Raw genomic sequence first — 18,585 nt, forward strand, 5'->3', positions numbered from 1 at the left:
GGCCGTCACAACTAATGCAAGCGAGAGTAGCTTGATGCAAAGGTTTTTCACAAGTATATTGTGACTGAAGACATATGCCCAGTTCATATTTCTCTTGAAGAAGTTGTTGCGTTTGTACGCCGTAGGGTTTTGTAACCAAGGAGTTTCTTGATCTTCATTGTATGGATGAACTAAAGAACTTTATAGCCAACATCCTTCTCAAGTTGGTGGTTAGTCATGTACTGGGTATTGGGGTAAAGGTTTAACTATAGGTTGGTATAAAGTACTAGGATTCTTTTACTTGTAACCGCTTGTTGTGATAATAGTGGATTCTCAGGAGTGGTGACCTTAAAATCACCCGGTGGGGTTTTTGCCTTGGAGGTTTTCTCCATTCGTAAACAAATCACCACGTCAACTTTATTTTCTGTTGCATATTAGTTGGTGATTTATTTGTGCTACCACGTGTATTGCATGTTAATCGAATTAATTAATTAACTTGGCTAATTAATTGGTTAATTCATCACAAGGGGTACATACATTCTTGGGCTACCACAGATAACACTTTTTTGAGGTCTCCCAATGGCAGAAAACTCTCCTCTTGATGTCTCCACTTGGATTAGGAAGGTTGGTCTCCATTTCAAGGATTCCATTGCTCCCTATGGTCTTTCTTACATTTTTCCCTATCATCAAATTAGTTTGGATGAACCTCTTCTTCATGCTGCTACCAATTATTGGGTTCCTTCTTGGCATGTATTCCGCTTCAACAGAATAGAACTATGCCCTACTATTAAGGAATATGCTGCAACCATGAGTGAACCGGAGATTGATGACCTCATCTTTCTTACCATGAGTGGGGATCTTCCTTCCTTGCTTCAAGTCGTGTTGGGCATCCCTTCCACTATAGCAAATAGGTGGTGTGTCTTTAGGAAGCTCAACCTTAAGTTGGTTTTTGAATATTTTTTTGGTTCAACCCTTCCCAAAGGTAAGAGGCCACGCTTGTGCTTTCTTTGTGCCTTTTGCTTGTATGCTCTTGCAAGGTATTTCTTGGTTCAAAACTCATATTGTGTGGACCTTTAGATGTGCATGATAGCCTATGAGCTAAATAAAGGTAATCTGGTGGGCTTGATCTTGGCGGAGCCCCTCAATGGCTTGGATGCCTTTCATAGGAAGGAAGAAACTTCTTTGCAGGAAGTCCTCTTCTCTTTCAGGTATAATCCCTAATTTTTGCCTAGGTTCTCAACCTTGTGGGATCCCTTTAATTTTGCATGGATTGCCTTTAAGAACCTACCTCCCAAGGCACCTTAAGGACCGCCGATTTCATTGGAATGACATGGGCTTTGAGGCATATATGGAGCTTATGGGTTCCCTCTAGGAGACCGATATTCAATGGGTTGTGGAATGATGGCATATCTCAAGCATGGTTCATTGTTACTGTAAGGACCATTGTGTGACTTTAGTTGGGCTTCGATGTTGCTCTTAGTACTCCACTTGTTGTATCTCAAAGCAATTTAGAGAGCATCAAGGAGCTCCTGATGATGAGGGAACCTACCACACCGTAGTGTTCACTAATAGGATCTTGAGTAGGATCAGTAAGGCTTGGCCACATTGCAGGGTGATGAAAGACATCGTTCCTCCCAAATACATCTACCCCACTGCAAGGTATAAGCAATGGTTAGAGGATGACATGAGGTGGGTTCTGAAGGATGAGAAAGCTTACAAAAAGACTAGCAAGAAAATAAAGAGGGCTGAGTGACCACCTTAATATGCCCCATGTTTTACTTTTTTGCACTTTTATGATTCTCATGTTTTGTTTTTGAATTTAATAAAGGATTAGAATGTTCCAAATCCCCTATAAAAACAATCTTATTATCCTTTAATTTGAGCAATGAAAGAATTACCATTTATTATCTTTGTTTATTGTCATCATTATTCTTTTTCTTTTTCCTTTGCCATGTAATTTTTGCCTATGACGTCCCTCTGGGAATTTTCACCATGCCCATGGTCTTTTCCCCTAATTTTTGCCTAAACTACCTTTTTGGGTTTTCAATCTAGCAGGGTTCTTTTGCCTTAATTTTTTCCTAGGCCACCCTCTTGGGTTTTCAACCTAGCGGGCTTTTTCTTTTTAAATGTGTTATTCCAAAGTCTATCCATGTTAATTGGGCGAAGCATCTCTTCGCCATCCAAATCTGTGATTCTTGTAGCACTTCCAGACATGATTTTCTTAATGATAAAAGACCCAGACCACCTTGTCTTCATCTTCCCTCTTGGATCAAAAGTCTCATCTTTAATCCCTTTAGGACCAAGGCTCCTTCTTTAAGGTTTCTCGGTTTCACCTTCTTGTTGAATGCCCTAGCAATCATTTTTTGGTACCCTTGTGCATGATATTGTGCCCTAGCCCCCTTTTCATCAATCAAAGCCAATTGTTCATATCTCGCCTTAACCCAATCCTCTTCTAGGACCTTACTTTCCACCATTACCTTCAAAGATTGTATCTCCACCTCAATAGGAAGTATCGCCTCACTACCATAAACCAAGGAGTAGGGTGTTGCCTCAGTTAATGCACCAATAGAAGTTCTATAATCCCATAAGGAAAATAGAAGCTTCTCAGCCCCATTAGCTTATGGTCTATATGGTGAAGATTTGTGATGCTCGATGTTGTATAATTCCATGACCCTTTGAACTTCTCCCTCAAAGTGGGAACCGTTATAAAAAATGATCTCTTGGGGCACCCTAAACCGACATATTATGTTGTTTTCTAAGAACCGAGCCATATGCTTAGCCTTTAATACAGAGTAAAAGGCTACTTCTACCCATTTGGTGAAATAGTCAATTGCTACTAAAATGTATTCATGCCTATTTGAAGCTTTAGGGGCTATCCTTCCAATCACATCTATGCCCCAAACCAAGAATGGCCATGGAGAAGTCATGCTATACAACTCACTAGGCGGTATATGGTTCGAGTTGGTGTGTGTTTGACAACCATGGCAACTCTTCACATAGTCCACAAAATCAGTCTCCATTGTATTCTAGTAGTACCCTATTCTTAGGATCTTCTTAGCTAACATTCTTCCATTCATATGAGGGTCACAAATCCCTTGATGAACTTCTTCCATTACTCTCTCGGCTTATTCTCTCTTCAAACAACAATGGTGTATGCCATCATAGGATCTTCTATAGAGTTGTCCACCACATAGGATGTATTGTGTTGCCATCATCCTAATGGAACGAAGTTCTCTCTTTACGGCCCCATCCAGATATGCCCCTAGTTCTAAGAACTTCATGATGTCATAGTACCATGGAACTTCCTCTTCCTTTATGGTCATTACTGAAGCTTCGGTTTTCCCTTTGTGCACTTCCTCAAAACTTTGCTCAATCTCCAAAGGTTGTGTCCACACTCCCTTGAGTATTTCTACTATGGAGGCTAAAGTAGCTAAGGCATCTGCAAATTGATTTTGAGCTCTAGGAATGATTGTGCACACAATCTTGTTAAAGGTGTTGGCCAAGTCCTCAAAGTATTGTTGATGAGGTTTCAAGTGTTCCTCCTTCACTTTCCACAATTTTTGCGCCTAGGCTATAACCAAAGTTGAATCTCCATAGACTTTAGCCTTTTTTACCCCCAATTCTCGAAGAGCTCCCATTCCAGAAATACAAGCCTCATATTCAGCCATGTTGTTAGTTGCTTCAAAGTTCAATTTGATTGCCAAAGGTATGTGAGATCCCTTGAGAGTGATCAAAAGTATTCCTATCCCATTCCCATATTGGTTTACAGCTCCATCAAAGTAGATCTTCCCTACCTAAAAAATGTCTTCATTTGGAAAGTCTTCTTTACCATCTTCTCCCTCTATAGGATTCTCAGCACGAAAATCTGATACGATGCTTCCCTTGATAGTTTTCCTAGCCACATACTTCAAATCGAATTCTGTTAACAAGATCAACCATCTTGACAATCTTCCACTCAAAGCGGGTTTCTTAAAGAGATACTTCAATGGGTCCATTCTTGCTACCACCTATATTTAGAAAGGTAAGACGATATGTCTCAATTTCTGTACGGCCCAAACGAGTGCAAAGCATGACTTTTCAATGGGAGTGTACCTAGTCTCATAATCATGGAATCTCTTGCTCAAGTAGTATATGGCCCTCTCATTCTTGTCATCGTCTTCTTGTGCAAGCATACTTCCAACTGCATCCCCTAAGATAGAGAGGTATAGGAGTAAGGGTTTTCCATGTTGTGGAGACACTAAGATAGGTGGGTAGAGGAGATACTCCTTGATAAGTTCAAAGGCTTTTTGGCACTCATCATTTCATGTATGTCGTTCATTCTTTCTTAGGAGTTTGAAGATGGGCTCACAAGTGGAAGTGAGCTTGGCAATGAATCGACTAATATATTATAGTCGTTCCAAGAAACCCCTAATCTCTTTCTCACTTTTGGGTGGAGGCATCTCCAATATGACTTTAATCCTGGACAGGTCAACTTTTATCCCTCTATCACTCACTAGGAAGCCTAGCAATTTTCCGGTGATTACTCCAAAGGTGCACTTTGGTGGGTTCAATCTCAATCTATATTCTTTAATCCTCTCAAAGAACTTCCTCAAGTTTATGGTATGGCTACCTCTATCCTTGGATTTTACTATCATATCATCAACATACACCTCTACCTCATTATGCATCATATCATGTAGCAAGGTCATAGCCATCCTTTGGAAAGTTACCCCAGCATTCTTGAGGCCAAATGGCATTACTGTGTAATATAAATTCCCTATTCAGTAGTGAAGGTGGTTTTGGTCATGTCTTTGGGAGCCATCTTGATTTGGTTGTATCCCAAAAAGCCATCCATAAAAGACATCGAGGCACATCCTACCATGTTATCCACAAAGACATCAATGCGAGGGAGAGGGAAGTCATCTCTTAGGGCATGCCTTGTTTAAATCCTTAAAATCCACACACATCCTCACATTTCCGTCTTTCTTAGGTACGGGCGCAACATTGGCTATCCGTTCGGCTTGATGCATGAGTTTGATGAACCTTACCTTTAACTGCCTAGTGACTCCCTCTTTGATTTTTAAGAGCCATTCGGTCCTCATCCTTCGCAATTTTTGCATGACGGGCACCATGTGATCATGAGTATCAATGTGATGTTGAGCTATCTCAGGGTTAATTCCAGGCATATCTTCATAGGAAAATGCAAACACCTCTTGAAATTCCATGAGGAGTTCAAGATGATTTTTTCTTTCTTTTCCATTTAGAGTTGAGCCAATTTTAATTAAGCGTGGATTCTCATCATTGCCTAAATTAACAGTTTCAAGGGTTGGTTGCATAGGTTCAATTTTCTTTTCCAATTGTTTATTAATTTCAATTTCAAATTCATTTGAATCATTTAAGTGCAAAATTTCAATGTTAAGTGCAAAATTTCAATGTTATGGGACACATCAAAGTAAGCCAAATCAGAATTTAACTTAATGAAAATATTGAAAAGTACATTTGAACTTGCATTACAAAACTTTTTCCCCATGTTTTCAGAAAACCTAACCCAAGTCCAATTTTTAATGGGCCCCACAATAGGCATGGTGAATTCCTTCCTCTTTCTTCTTCAAGGCTCGCCACTCTTCCTCTTGTCTTTCTTTAGCAAATCTATCTTCTTTAGAGGTTCCCACACATGCATAGCTTCGGTCATGTTATACAAATCTTTGCACTCATTGTGGACGTCTCTCCTTGCCTCGTTAAGGAACCAATTGCCATCATCCCCGCTCCAACAGCTAATCATTTCATCATCTCCTTCTTCTTCTTTGTTCATCATGAGATACTGGTCGTTTTCGGAAGAAGGGTCCATGTTGCATTTAAACATGAAGTGAGCTAGGGTGACTTGGGTTGTCCCTACCTTCGAGGTCCATTCTGGCTAATCATGATCTTCCCACAATCCTGCGTCTCCCGATTTGGAAAAGTCGTTGACATGGGCCTTCTTGAAAGTCCATGGTCCCAGAGCACTCTTTAGTCATGGCTTAAAGTTGGGTAGAAATAGGTGGACCTTCCCTTCTATCATCATACAGTCGATGTCCTCTTTGGTTAGCTCGCTTTGTTCATGCTTATCCTTGTCTTTCCAACTTCTTCTTTCGCTATCTCGGAGAGATGGCCTATTATCTTCTTAAAGACTTCAGCTTATGCCTCCACACACTCAAGCATCTTTTGCATGAGGACCTTCTTACTTGTAGCATCCATCTTTCCCTCTTGATAAGCCTTCCTTTTGGATGTCTTGTTTCCATTGGACTTGGTTCGGAGCGATGTCTTAAAAAAAGCCCCATTTTCATTAAGTTCATGTTCCAATTAAAGGTTCCTTTTTAAACTTCAAATTTCCTTAGAAAATTCTTAAGTTCATTCTATTGGAGACCCAATTACAATACCACTCCCTTCCCTCTCGTGGTTCCTTACCCTTTGTTTCATTGGGTTTTGGTCCATTTACAATAAAGGTCGCATCTTACTCTCATGGGCTTTCATTGGAATGTACTTAGGAATTTTACAACCCTTTGTCTCAAACTTGGGCTTGCAATGTATTCATCATTTTTTGGGCTTCCTATTCTTTATTCATTATTTCATCATTTTTTTTTTCTTGGAATAATCCTCTAGCTAGAATACATTGTAGCCTTCCTCTCAAAGTCTAAAATTCTCATCATTTTGGACCTAGGCATGCAACAAAGAGACCCAAGATTAGGGAATTTCATTTTGGCTTTGAAGGATGTTGGATGCTAAGTCCATAGTGTATTTGTTACCTTAGGCCCAAAGTCCTCTTTTTCAAAAGGGCTTTTTCCATTTAGGCCTATGATAGCAATTAAGCTATGGTCTTATGAACTTTTCTAGTTATGACATGCCTTCAGATTTTAGGGATAAGCCTTTTATATGTGAGGACTTCTTTTCTTTTATCCCACAACATTTTAAGGTCTACCATAACTTTAGGGCCATCCCTTCCATTTTTATACCTTTTATTTGTCCTTTAGAATTAGGTGAACACATGGTATATGGTTGAACAAGGTATCCTTTGTGATAGGGTCTAGGATCTCTCTAGTGTAGGTAGGCTTCCTAAGACTAAAGGGATAGATAAGTAGGTCACTCACAACTAGGTGGGCTATGATTCCAATCATAGTAGATTGGTAGCAAACCTTTAACATACTCAAGGCCCATTATAGGCGATGGAACTGATTGTGAGTAGGTGAGATGAACTTCGGAAGATTTGGGCCCGAATGGAGCCTTCCACCTTCCCACTCATCACCAACCAGGGTTGAGGGACAAAATAACAAATGAATGTGTAAGTATTGAAAAAGCTCTTATTAAGGTTAAGAGACAAGACACATAGGAATTAAACTCACAATTCCTAATGGATTCGCCACTGTGGGCACAAGGGAGGAGTCACCACCAAGTTTTTGAAATGGTCTAGGAACCATATATATAGCGTCCCTTTGAGGAAGGACCTTTTGATCTTACTACCAGAGATATGGGTTCAGAGTTTAGGCACGCTCTTGGAAAGGTGTTAGGCACCCAAGATCGCCCAACCTTAAGGTTGGCCTCCCATCATTGTGTCTTATTTCCTAACCCTATTAAACGCTATTTAAATACTTGTACTCTAAACTCACACACACACACTAACATGCATCTAAAAAACAACATGGCATCATTCATCCCAAACCCTAACCATACATCTAATCATGGCAACTCATCACAAACCCTAGCATACATCTATCGTGGTGTCTCATCACAAACCCTAGCATACATATATCATGGCATCAAAGCTTATTCAAGGCAGCAACATATGCAATCAAATCAAGGCAAAAACATAAGCATAAGGAAAGATCCAAGCATTCATATTCATCTCTAACATCAACACAAGATTATATCACAGATGCAAGAACATTTCCAATGCATGACTTACCTTTTACTTACCTTGCAACAACACAGCACCCTTGGCATTCATGCATAAACATGTGTATGGATGGTATCAAAACTAAGAAACTTGAAGACAAGCCCTAATCTAAACATATGATAACAAACAAGCATGTGAAAAGGTGGATGGAAACTTATAGGGCCTAAAACATTTGAAAAAAAAGGCCAAACAAAACAAACATGTGAAGGTAGAAACAAAACAAACAAAAATTTACGGTTTTTGGGCAATGGCATCACGCATGCTAGAATGGGTCTGTGTATGCATAATCAAGCTTGCATGCATAGGCTAGATCAAGCGTACATAGATCCTTGACCAAAACACCCTAAAAATGCAAAAACAAAGAAGAACTTCAAAACAACAAATCTAACACTCTAACATGCATTTTAAGCATACAAAAACTTAAACCTAACCTAGGAAGGCATATTAGAACGTATCTTAACAAAAAAAAAAAAAAAAAAAAGCAAATAGGAAGATTTAAAGGTAAAAAATAAAAGAGAAGTAAAAAAGAAAAGTTTATACTAAATACCTCACACAAAAGCTTTCCAAGCTTAATTTTTACTGTTCCCCTCAAGTCTATTCACAAACCAATAAGAAAGTGATTAGCAACGTTAAACTAGAAGGATTGAGGCCAGAAAAGGTCCCAATCAAATAAAATTGACTTAAGGGTGTTTTGTGAAAAACTCCCTTTTGATTCACTATTTTCTAGTGAATCTTAGGTTTTTCCCAAAGGATTTTTGTGTTTTGAAAATGTACCATGTAAGGCTTTTTATAATTGAAAAAAATGGGATTTAGAATGGCTCTCAGACGATGTGGGATTTATTCCAAACCTTGGCCATTATTGCAGAAAACTTGTCTTTCTTATGCATCTGAAACCCTAGCTGGGTACGTAGGAATGTGCTTGCGTATGCATGCCTTAGCTTGCGTACACAAGCCGCGACCCACGTACGTAGGCCGAGGGCCTCTTTGGTCATTTTATTTCCAAAAATAGATTTTTGATCATTTAAGAGGTTATATTTTCCATTTTAACACTCTTCAAGTCAATTTAATATCTAATTAGGCTCTAAACTGGTCTTGGGTCTTAGAATTCAAGCATCATTGGAGAACGGGGGCCTGAGTTGTAAGGGGTATAAAATGCGGTGTCTACAAGGCCACTTGCCTATCTGGTTGCATCAGCCCCTTTGGTGGCTTGTTTGGATGTAAGTATAAGAGTACATCTTCGGGATGTTTGGTTTGCTTGCCTCTTGCCTTTTTTTTTCCCCCTTTTTCTAGCCTTGCATGTTAGGGTTTTTCATGTTAGCCCCTATGTGTGCCTTATAAGTGGGGTGTTGAATAAGTGGGTTCAGGCGAGTTTGGGGTGGGCATAATTGGGTTGAGTACATAAAACCCATTTACCCATTAATTGCCCATTTAACTAATTACTTCTAACCCAACCCCAACCCAACCTAGTTATTATAGGTAAACCCCAACTCACCTAATTATCCTATAATCAAAATTACTAAAATTCCACTAAAACTTGGAAATGACCAAAGTAGTCATAAAATCCGTTAAATGTACCAAAATACCCCCTAAACCTAAAAAAGATCAAAATACCCGAAAACATAAAAATTACCAATACCCCCCTAAACCTTAAAAAATTGACCGAAATACCCCTTGAAACCTAAAATTTGACCAAAATACCAGTAAATCTAAAAAATGTCCAAAATACCTCTAAAACCTTTTTAAAAAAAAAAAAAAAAGACCAAAATAACCCCTTAACCTAAAAATTACCAAAATACCCTTCGAAACCTTAAAAATGACCAAAATACCCAAAAAATCTAAAAATTGACCAAAATATCCTTAAACCTAAGCAAATTACCAAAATACCCCCGAAACTTAAAAAATGATCAAAATACCCCTAAAACCTTAAAAAATGCCAAAATACCCCCATAAACCTAAAAATTACCACAATACCCTGAAGCCTAAAAAGTGACCAAATACCCCCCTAAACCTTAAAATTACCAAAATACCCCCGAAACTTACTCCAAAACCTAAAAATTGACCAAAGTACCCCTAAACCTAAAAAATGAGAAAAACACATCCAAAACCTAAAAATTGACCAAAATACCTCCTAAATCTAAAATATGACTGAAATACTTCTAAAACCAAAAAAATGACTAAAATACCTCCGAAACCGAAATATGACCAAAATAACCCCTAAACATAAAAAATGACCAAAATATTTTTGAAACCTAAAAAAAAAACCGAAATACCCTCAAACCCATAAAATGACGAAAATACCCCTAAACCTCTAAAACGACCCAAATACAAAAACCTCTAAAATGACCAAAATAGCTCTAGACCTATAAAACGAGCAAAATTCCCCTCAAAATATCTAAAATGATGAAAATACCACTGATCCTATAAGATGAACAAAATATACTCAAAGCATCTAAAATTACCAAAATAGGGGTTGGGGCATTTTGGATGTTTCGAGGGTATTTTCATCAAATCAAAAGTTGTAAGAGTATTTTATTTATTTTGTAGGTTTCGAGGGAATGTTACTAATTGTTTAGGGTTTAGGGGTGTTTTGTTAATTTTTAGATTTTGGGGCTATTTTGGTAATTTTCTATGCTTTGGAGTTTTTTTAGTCATTTTTTAGATTTTAGGGATATTTCAGCCATTCTTTAGGTTTCGGGAGTATTTTAGTTAGTTTTATTTTAAATTTAGGGGGTATTTTGGTCATTTATTTTTAATGTTTAGGGAGTATTTTGGTCATTTGTTTTTAGTTTTAGGGGGGATCTTGGTCATTTTTTAAGTTTAGGGTGTATTTTATCGTTTTACAATTTTAAGGGGCATTTTTGTCATTTTATGGGTTTTGGGGTATTTTGGTCTTTTAGGTTTCAAGGATATTTTAGCCATTTTTTATGTTTAGGTGTTATTTTGGTCATATTTAGGCCTCGAGGGTATTTTGGTCATTTTATTTTTCGATTCGAGGGTATTTCAGTCATTTTTTAAGTTTCGGGGATATTTTGGTGATTTTTAGGTTTCGAGGGTGTTTTTGTCATCTTCTAGGTTTAGGGGTATTTTGGTCAAGTTTTAGGTTTTAGGGGTATTTCGGTCATTTTTAGGTTTTGAGATTATTTTGGTAATTTTTAGGTTTAGGGGGGTATTAAGTCATTTTTTAGATTTAGGGGGTATTTTTGGTCTTTTTTTCGGTATTGGGGGTATTTTGTTTATTTTTTAGGTTTAGGGGTATTTTGGTCAATTTTTAGGGTTTAAGGGTATTTCAATCATTTTTTAGTTTTCGAGGGGTATTTTGGTAATTTCTAGGTTTACGGGGTATTTGGTCTTTTTATTAGTTTTTAGTGGTATATTATTAATTTTTAAGTTTAGGGGGGTATTTTGGTCTTTTTCTTTTTGGTTTTAAGGGTATTTTGGTCAATTTTTAGGTTTAGGTGGTTTTTTGGTCAATATTTAGGTTTTGGGGGGTGTTTCGAACATTTTTTTTTAGTTTTTGAGGGGGTATTTTGGTAAGTTTAAGGTTTAAAGGGTATTTCGGTCTTTTTCTTTTTTAGGTTTTAGGGGTATTTTGGTCAATTTTTAGGTTTTGGGGGGGGGGGTTTGGTTATTTTTTAGGTTTTGAGCGTATTTTGGTCATTTTTTAGGTATAGGGGTATAGGGGTATTTTGGTAATTTTTAGATGAATGCTAGAAATTGTGTTGAAAACATAAGAGTTGTTTAGACTCCCAAATTAAACTTACGGCTCGATTGATTTTACACTAACTTAATACTAAGTGCAGAATAGTGTAAAAGCGAGCAGATAAACAAACAAGCTACTCTAATCCATAAACTTAACAACACAGTAGTAAAATGGAATGTAAAAGAGTAAGGAAGAGAGATGCAAACACAAGATAACACACTGATGTGTTATCGAAGAGGAAATCGAAGAACTCGGTGAAAAACCTCTCCGCTGCCCTCCAAGCGGTAATCGATCCACTAGACAATCATTTGGGATACATGAGTTAGCAAGAGACCCTTCAAGCCTAATCTATCCGATGTACCTAAGCCCTTCAAGCTCCTACTCCAACAAGGTTTCTCGAAATTGTGTCTTCTCTAGCTTTCCAGATCCCGCAACAAGCTCTATGTTGCATTTGCCATCCTTGGCTTCTTCCAATACTTCCTAGTAGCATCAAAACCTCACTTGATACTCTGAAAGGGTGTGGTAAGTGTTTCGACTATCAACCTCTCAATGGTATAGAAATGGAGAGGTGAGAGTTAAGGAAATTCCACAAGAAAATGTGTAGAGGATTGTGGGTATAATAATCTCTAACTCCCAAGGTGTTTGGCTAGGGTTTTCTCTAAGAAGCACTCCTTAACATTTGTGGGTAACGTGGGTATATGGTGTGGGTACAGAAAGTGTGTATCAGATAATACTGCCTGGCAAAATAGAATGTCTCGCGAGTGTCTTACAGGAAGGCCTTACCGGCGAGCTACTCCAAAACACAGTTGTTGCCATCTGTCTTGACTCTTCACATTCCAGTCATGTGTAGGGCACATGCATCATTTTGCTGGATGCTTTGTAGCGATCTACCCATGAAGTCTCTTCAGTCTTTAATTGCTTGAGTCTTCACACACACACTTTCTCTATCACATAACCCTTACAATTAAATCCCACAATAAATACAGGGTACAAAAGATTTAAAGAAGTTACAATCAAATTTGGCACGGACTAAAAGCCAACAAAACACATAGTTGTAAATCACAACTTTACAACTATGGCAAAACTCACTCACACCTAATCTAGAAGCTATGAAGCACTTGCACGTATATACTTGTAACCTGAAACACTTGCATACAAACAAAACTTTCATTAAGCTTATGACAAGTCGAACACAAGGTACATATATGAGCAAGTAATGTGCGATCAAGTTTGTAAACACTATAAAACATGTAAGCATATCGTGATCATATAAAAATAGTCACTAAAGAATGACTACAATGAACATTTAGCTAATAAATGCTTATCCAGACACGAAATGCAATTAAGAACAATCACAAGGATCAATTGCATGTCCAACACTCAACCAATGCAAAATACACGAAGTATTTGCATCTAGGATACAAAATCCTACTAGAGTACAAGAGTGAGGCACTTAAGACATATTAGCAATATCTTAAAAGTACAATAAAAATGCTATAAAGCATTGAGATGATCACAAACTGAATATAAATTGAAATTAAGAATAAAGTATTAAAGCTTTAAAAGAAAGCAGTAAAAACAATAAACCAACAGTAGCTTCTAGCTTTTCCTCCCCCTATCTCTACACTCTCCCTTTCAATGACACCATCTCCACTTTTTGTCATGGAATAGCTATTCTCCATTTTCTTCTAGCTTCCTTTGAATTTCATCCATTTGAGTTTGGGGAGATGTGAACTTTGTATCAAATCAAATGTGCTAGGAGTGCATAATGGTAGCTAGTCCAGATATCTTGGTATTAATCTCTTGAAGTGTAGCCATGATGTTGTTTAGCTGTTCATCATAGGCATGGGGGGTAGAGCTTGAGCTTCTTGGAGTTGCATGACTTTCTTGCTTGGTACTCTTCTTGGTGTGACTCATGCTTGCATGGAGTGTACGGATGTTAATTGGACTTGGCCTTGGGTATGGGCGCTCATCTTCTGAGGGATGCACCCCTTTGAGCTTCAAAATCCTTGAGATAAGGTGACAAAATGGAATAAAATTCCTTGAAGTAGCCCGGTCAACCGTTTTTCCCAAGATGTGGAAAATATGAGAACACACATCAATCTCTTCGTTAGTGATCAGATCATGCAAGGATAATGCTTGACCAAATATGATCATTGTGAGTAGCCTTAATTTGGGAGAAAGAGAGGCCACACTTATTGACTTCCTATTGGATGAGAACTCCAAATTATCTCCTAAGGCTCCCTGAAGAACCTCCTTATCCGGATTCAGTTCATCATATACCAATGGTATAGTTAATATTGGTTGGTTGATGTGAAGAATGTTAGCTAAGTAGACGAGTGTAACTGAGAACCTCTTTCCTTTAACCCAGCTTTTGATCTCCTCTCCTTCAACAATGGCATTAGCATAAAATTCTTTCACCAAGTTCTCGTATGCATCCTCGAGATTTGAGAGAAGAAAATTCCAATCCTTGGTGGCAAACCATATGAGAATGTTGGTGTTTAGGAGAGATGGCTGATCAACGGCCCTTTCAACTAGCAATAGAGCATCTTGAAAGTAGTTCGTATAGGTTTGAAATGCAGCATATGGTCTGAACAAGTCAGGGTTATACATTCTCGTTGAAAAACAACTCCTCTTTGACCTCGGTAACGGGTCATCAACATCAATCACAGGCTCCTTTCCCTTGTTGCTACCCTCTTTTACTGCTGAAGTCTTAAATGGATACATTTGAACAAAGGAACACATAACAAAAAAGAAAAACAAGTGCACAGACATAAAGCAGAACACAGAAAACATGATTAGATAAATGTTAGTACAAAACAAAGGTAAAATAACCTAAATCAGAGCATAACAAAGTCAAAACAACATCCTATAACAAATAAAACATGTAAGCATAAACACAGTGCATGAAAATAAGTGATTGTGCATGTGTGTGTATGTGTGTGCATGAGCTGATGCATGTGTGTGTAGCATGAGATGCATGAGGTGTGCCTACAGGATGCCTAGTGTGTGCATGGCGTGGCATTGAGGAACAAAATGGGCAAAGTGTGAAAACACATACCCTTTGAAAACATGTTGCACATGTTCAATCAAGAGTGAACCTAAGCATTGGAACTCATTTGAGTCCATTTTAACACAGAAATGTCACTAGGACATTCTGTTAAACACCTAACATGCAACAGAGCACAATGACCATGAAAAATGCATGAACACATGTGAAAATGCCTCAATACATGATTAAATTGCCTCATGGGGCCAACACAGATACAAATAAACCAAATGGGACTCAGCCCAATCAAAGTTTTGAAATTTTTTTCACAAAATTGAGAAACCCAACCCATTTTCAAAAAATCCCCAATTTTTAAAACCCTAAGCTAAAATCAGCAAAATTTAAGAGGAAAAATGAAAGCAATGTTTAGAAAAACATACCTTGAAATGATTTTGCAGAGATTTTTGCTTGAAAATGATAGCGTTTGAGTAAAATATGATTTTGGGTTGAGAAGGGTTCGAGAGAGGTTGAGCGAGGGAAATGAGAATGTTTGAAAGCCTGTCACATCTGCCTTATAAAACTGAAAACATGCATTTTTCACAGGTTAGGCAGTAGCGAGACACTCGCAAGACAGTCGCGAAAAAGGGCCACTGAAGCTCAAAAGCTTTTGCGAGAAGCTGTTAGTAGTGAATTGGTCGTAAGACAGTTGCGATAGCCTCTATAAGAATTGAAAAAATTCTAGTTTTTGCCTAAAAACATTTCACGAGAAGCTGTTAGTCACGAAATGCTCGCGAGACAGTAGCGAGAGTCTCTGCGTGAAATGAAAAAAAAATTATTTCCCTTAAGCACTTTTTGCGGGAAGCTCTAAGCCGCGAGCTTCTCGCGAAACAACTTCTGAACCAGTTTTTGGAGAAAAACAAAAAAAATGCATTTTGATAAAAAAAAACTAAAAACACGAAAGTACAAAAACACTTTCAAAAACATATAAAACACTCAAAAATCTTTTTGGGTTTGATGTACAAGTAATTGAGCATACACATCACATTTGAACATGTACAATCACACAAATAAGATAAACATTAATTGAATCAAAGTCTTGTATGTTATGGGTGAGTATCTGTTAGGGTTTGTGCCCTAAAATTCAATTTATTTGCATGTCATGAATAATTAAGTTGTTTAATTATTTGAGACTATTTATGAACTAATGGGACATTATTTTAGTCCATGAGATGCATTGTATGTGATTTATGTGATTTAGTCATAGAAGATATAAATCACAAGTTCTTTGTAGATTCAGAATTTTAGTTCGTAGTCGGTGATAAAATTGAGCATTTCATCTGCGAAGATTATAACATATCAACTAAGATGATTTGTCTTGATCATGGAAGTGGAGACTTCTAGTTGGTATGTTGATATGTTTTAAGAGTTAAGCCATATTGAACTGGACCACTGTGAGATTTATTATTCTCCTAATGACTGTTAAATGAATAATAGAGCTCACGACTTCTATTTACATCAACTCTAAATCCTGAGAGAATAATGGACCTGATCATGAGATGTAGGTTGCCTTGATATATCAGGAGTGAGATTTATAAGTTATGGTCAAAACCTCAGTATGTTGGGCAGCCCCATTTAGTGTTGATGGAACATATATTCTCAAGATGGAATTCATAATCTCTTAACGGAGATATAAAATATTCCATTGAAATAAGTTTAATGGGTTTGGTTATTTAGAGTGTTGGGACCAACCACTTTAGTAAAGAGTTATTAAAGTATATATTTATGGAATTGGATTCATAAATATATAATGAATAACATAAAGGATTAAACCGGATACTCAAGGATTAAGATGTAGTAATCTTCAAAGTGGCAGTCAATATTAATGACTTTGTATTACTACGAATATTTTAATGAAGGGGTTGAATGTATAATAAACTCTTGGGATATAATTTATAGATAAGGTCTAGAGTGCAATTATATTCTTATAGTGGTATTGAATATAATTAATGGTAACTTTGAACTTGTCAAGAGTTGACGGAAAAGCCCAAGGCCCATTGGAGCTAGTGTCTTATTGGTCCCTTTGGTCCCATCTCAAGCCATAAACAAAAACCCAATTTGGTAGGCCCAAAAGGCTAACCCAATTAGAAATCAGTCATTATTTAATAAGTGTTATTAAATAAAGAAACTATGAGAATAGTTTTGAACGTACGTAAGATGAAAAGAAAAAGAAATTAGTTTTTCTCTACAAGGAGAAAAAGAAGGATTTTTCTTTGAGAGTTTATGTACAAAAGGACTGATTGAGAGACCACACATCTTGGGCACCATGTGGAATTGAGATGAAGATTAAAGGTATTCTCAAGTCAAGGTTTTGAAATTCACTGCATCAAGGTACGCTTTCTATTCTTTGATTCTAGAATTCATGGTTACATGTTTATCTTTCATGATTGAAGTAGATCCGTTCGTTTTTTGTTGCTTCCGCTACGTGTGTTTTGTATGAGATACAAAACCAAAATTTTCCAACAAATGGTATTAGAGCGGTCTTCAATATCATGCTTGTATAACATGCGATTGAATTTTAGAATCAAAGAAAAAAAAATTTCTTCGTGATTTAATTTTCTGCAGTAAAATTTTCTGCATAATTTTGTTTTGGAACTACTGTGATTATTATATGAGACATATACTGGTTCTTGTTAATCATCGTGTGGCTCATGATAATGTTGTTTAGAGATACATGGCATTGGTTCTAAAATAAAACTGAAATAAAAGTCAAGCGTGAATTTTTGTTATGCACCGCTTAGATATCATTGGCAGTTGGGAATAGTTATTGAATTTCATTCAATAACTATCAGTTGATGCTTTCAATGCATATATTGGCATGATATATTTAATATATGCCATTTTTTGCTAGTCTTTGTGATTAGAATGAATGCATTAACCTATATTGCTAACATTGATTTCTTTGAATGCGTTGATATATTATTATTTATATTAGTTCATATGCATTCGAATTACTGATATAAGGCAGTGATACGGCCCAATTTAATTTAGTTCCTTTTAATGTTTTCATTCTTGAAATCTTGATATATTAATTTTGGCCGTGGGCATGTTATTTCTTTGGAAAAATATCTGTGTAAACTTTAAGGAATTTTCTTTTTCAGTTTATTGATATACATGCTATTATGTTAATGCTAGGATTATGAAATTTATTCCTAATGAGATTAGGATTATGTTTTCAAGGTTTCTAGCATTATTAGGGTTCTTGATAATGATCTTGAAAACCTTAATGTTTGATCTGTAAATCTTCGTTGATAAAATCAATAGTGTTTTTGATGGAAGAACAATGAAGATGTCAAAAGCGGTTAGTTGTTTATTCAAGAAAAATCCTAGAAAACTGCCTTAGAAAATTTCTGGAAATTCGAGTTTCACGAGTTTCGATCGATCGAAAATCACTTTTGATCGATCGAGTGAAACAGTGATCAGACCTTTTAATTAGATTGATTTTCGATTGATAGTCGATCGATCGAAGATCGATCGAGTGGCAATCGAGTACCGATCGAACAAGTCAGGTGGTCAAGTTCGAATTTTTTTTAATTTTTTCGATCGATCAAGAGTCACATTCAATCGATCGAAAGAAAGAAAATCAGAATTTTTTCTAAGTGTTTTCAAGTTTTTTAAGAGCAAGGTTATGTGTGATTAGATTACACATGGTTCTAACTAATAGACCTAATGAGATCAAAGATGTTAGTTAAATAGAACTCTTGGTACTAAATCATTTTATGATTAATAGTCCTTAATTTATTCTAATTAGAGGTTTTTAATGATGAACGGTTTTAGACCCCTTAAAACACAACCAGATTGGTTAGCCTAAATTAATTAGCCAAGTTGTTACTTAGTCAAATTATGCAATTCTAGGTTAAAGCAATCAAATAATCATATCAAAATAATAAAGCAGCGGAATAATAAAAGACACAATGATATGATCACCCAGGAAACCACACGGTAAAAACCTGG

The sequence above is a fragment of the Quercus suber genome, unplaced genomic scaffold (genome assembly GCF_002906115.3).
Source record: "Quercus suber isolate HL8 unplaced genomic scaffold, Cork oak 2.0 scaffold_45, whole genome shotgun sequence".
NCBI classification, from domain to species: Eukaryota; Viridiplantae; Streptophyta; class Magnoliopsida; order Fagales; family Fagaceae; genus Quercus; species Quercus suber.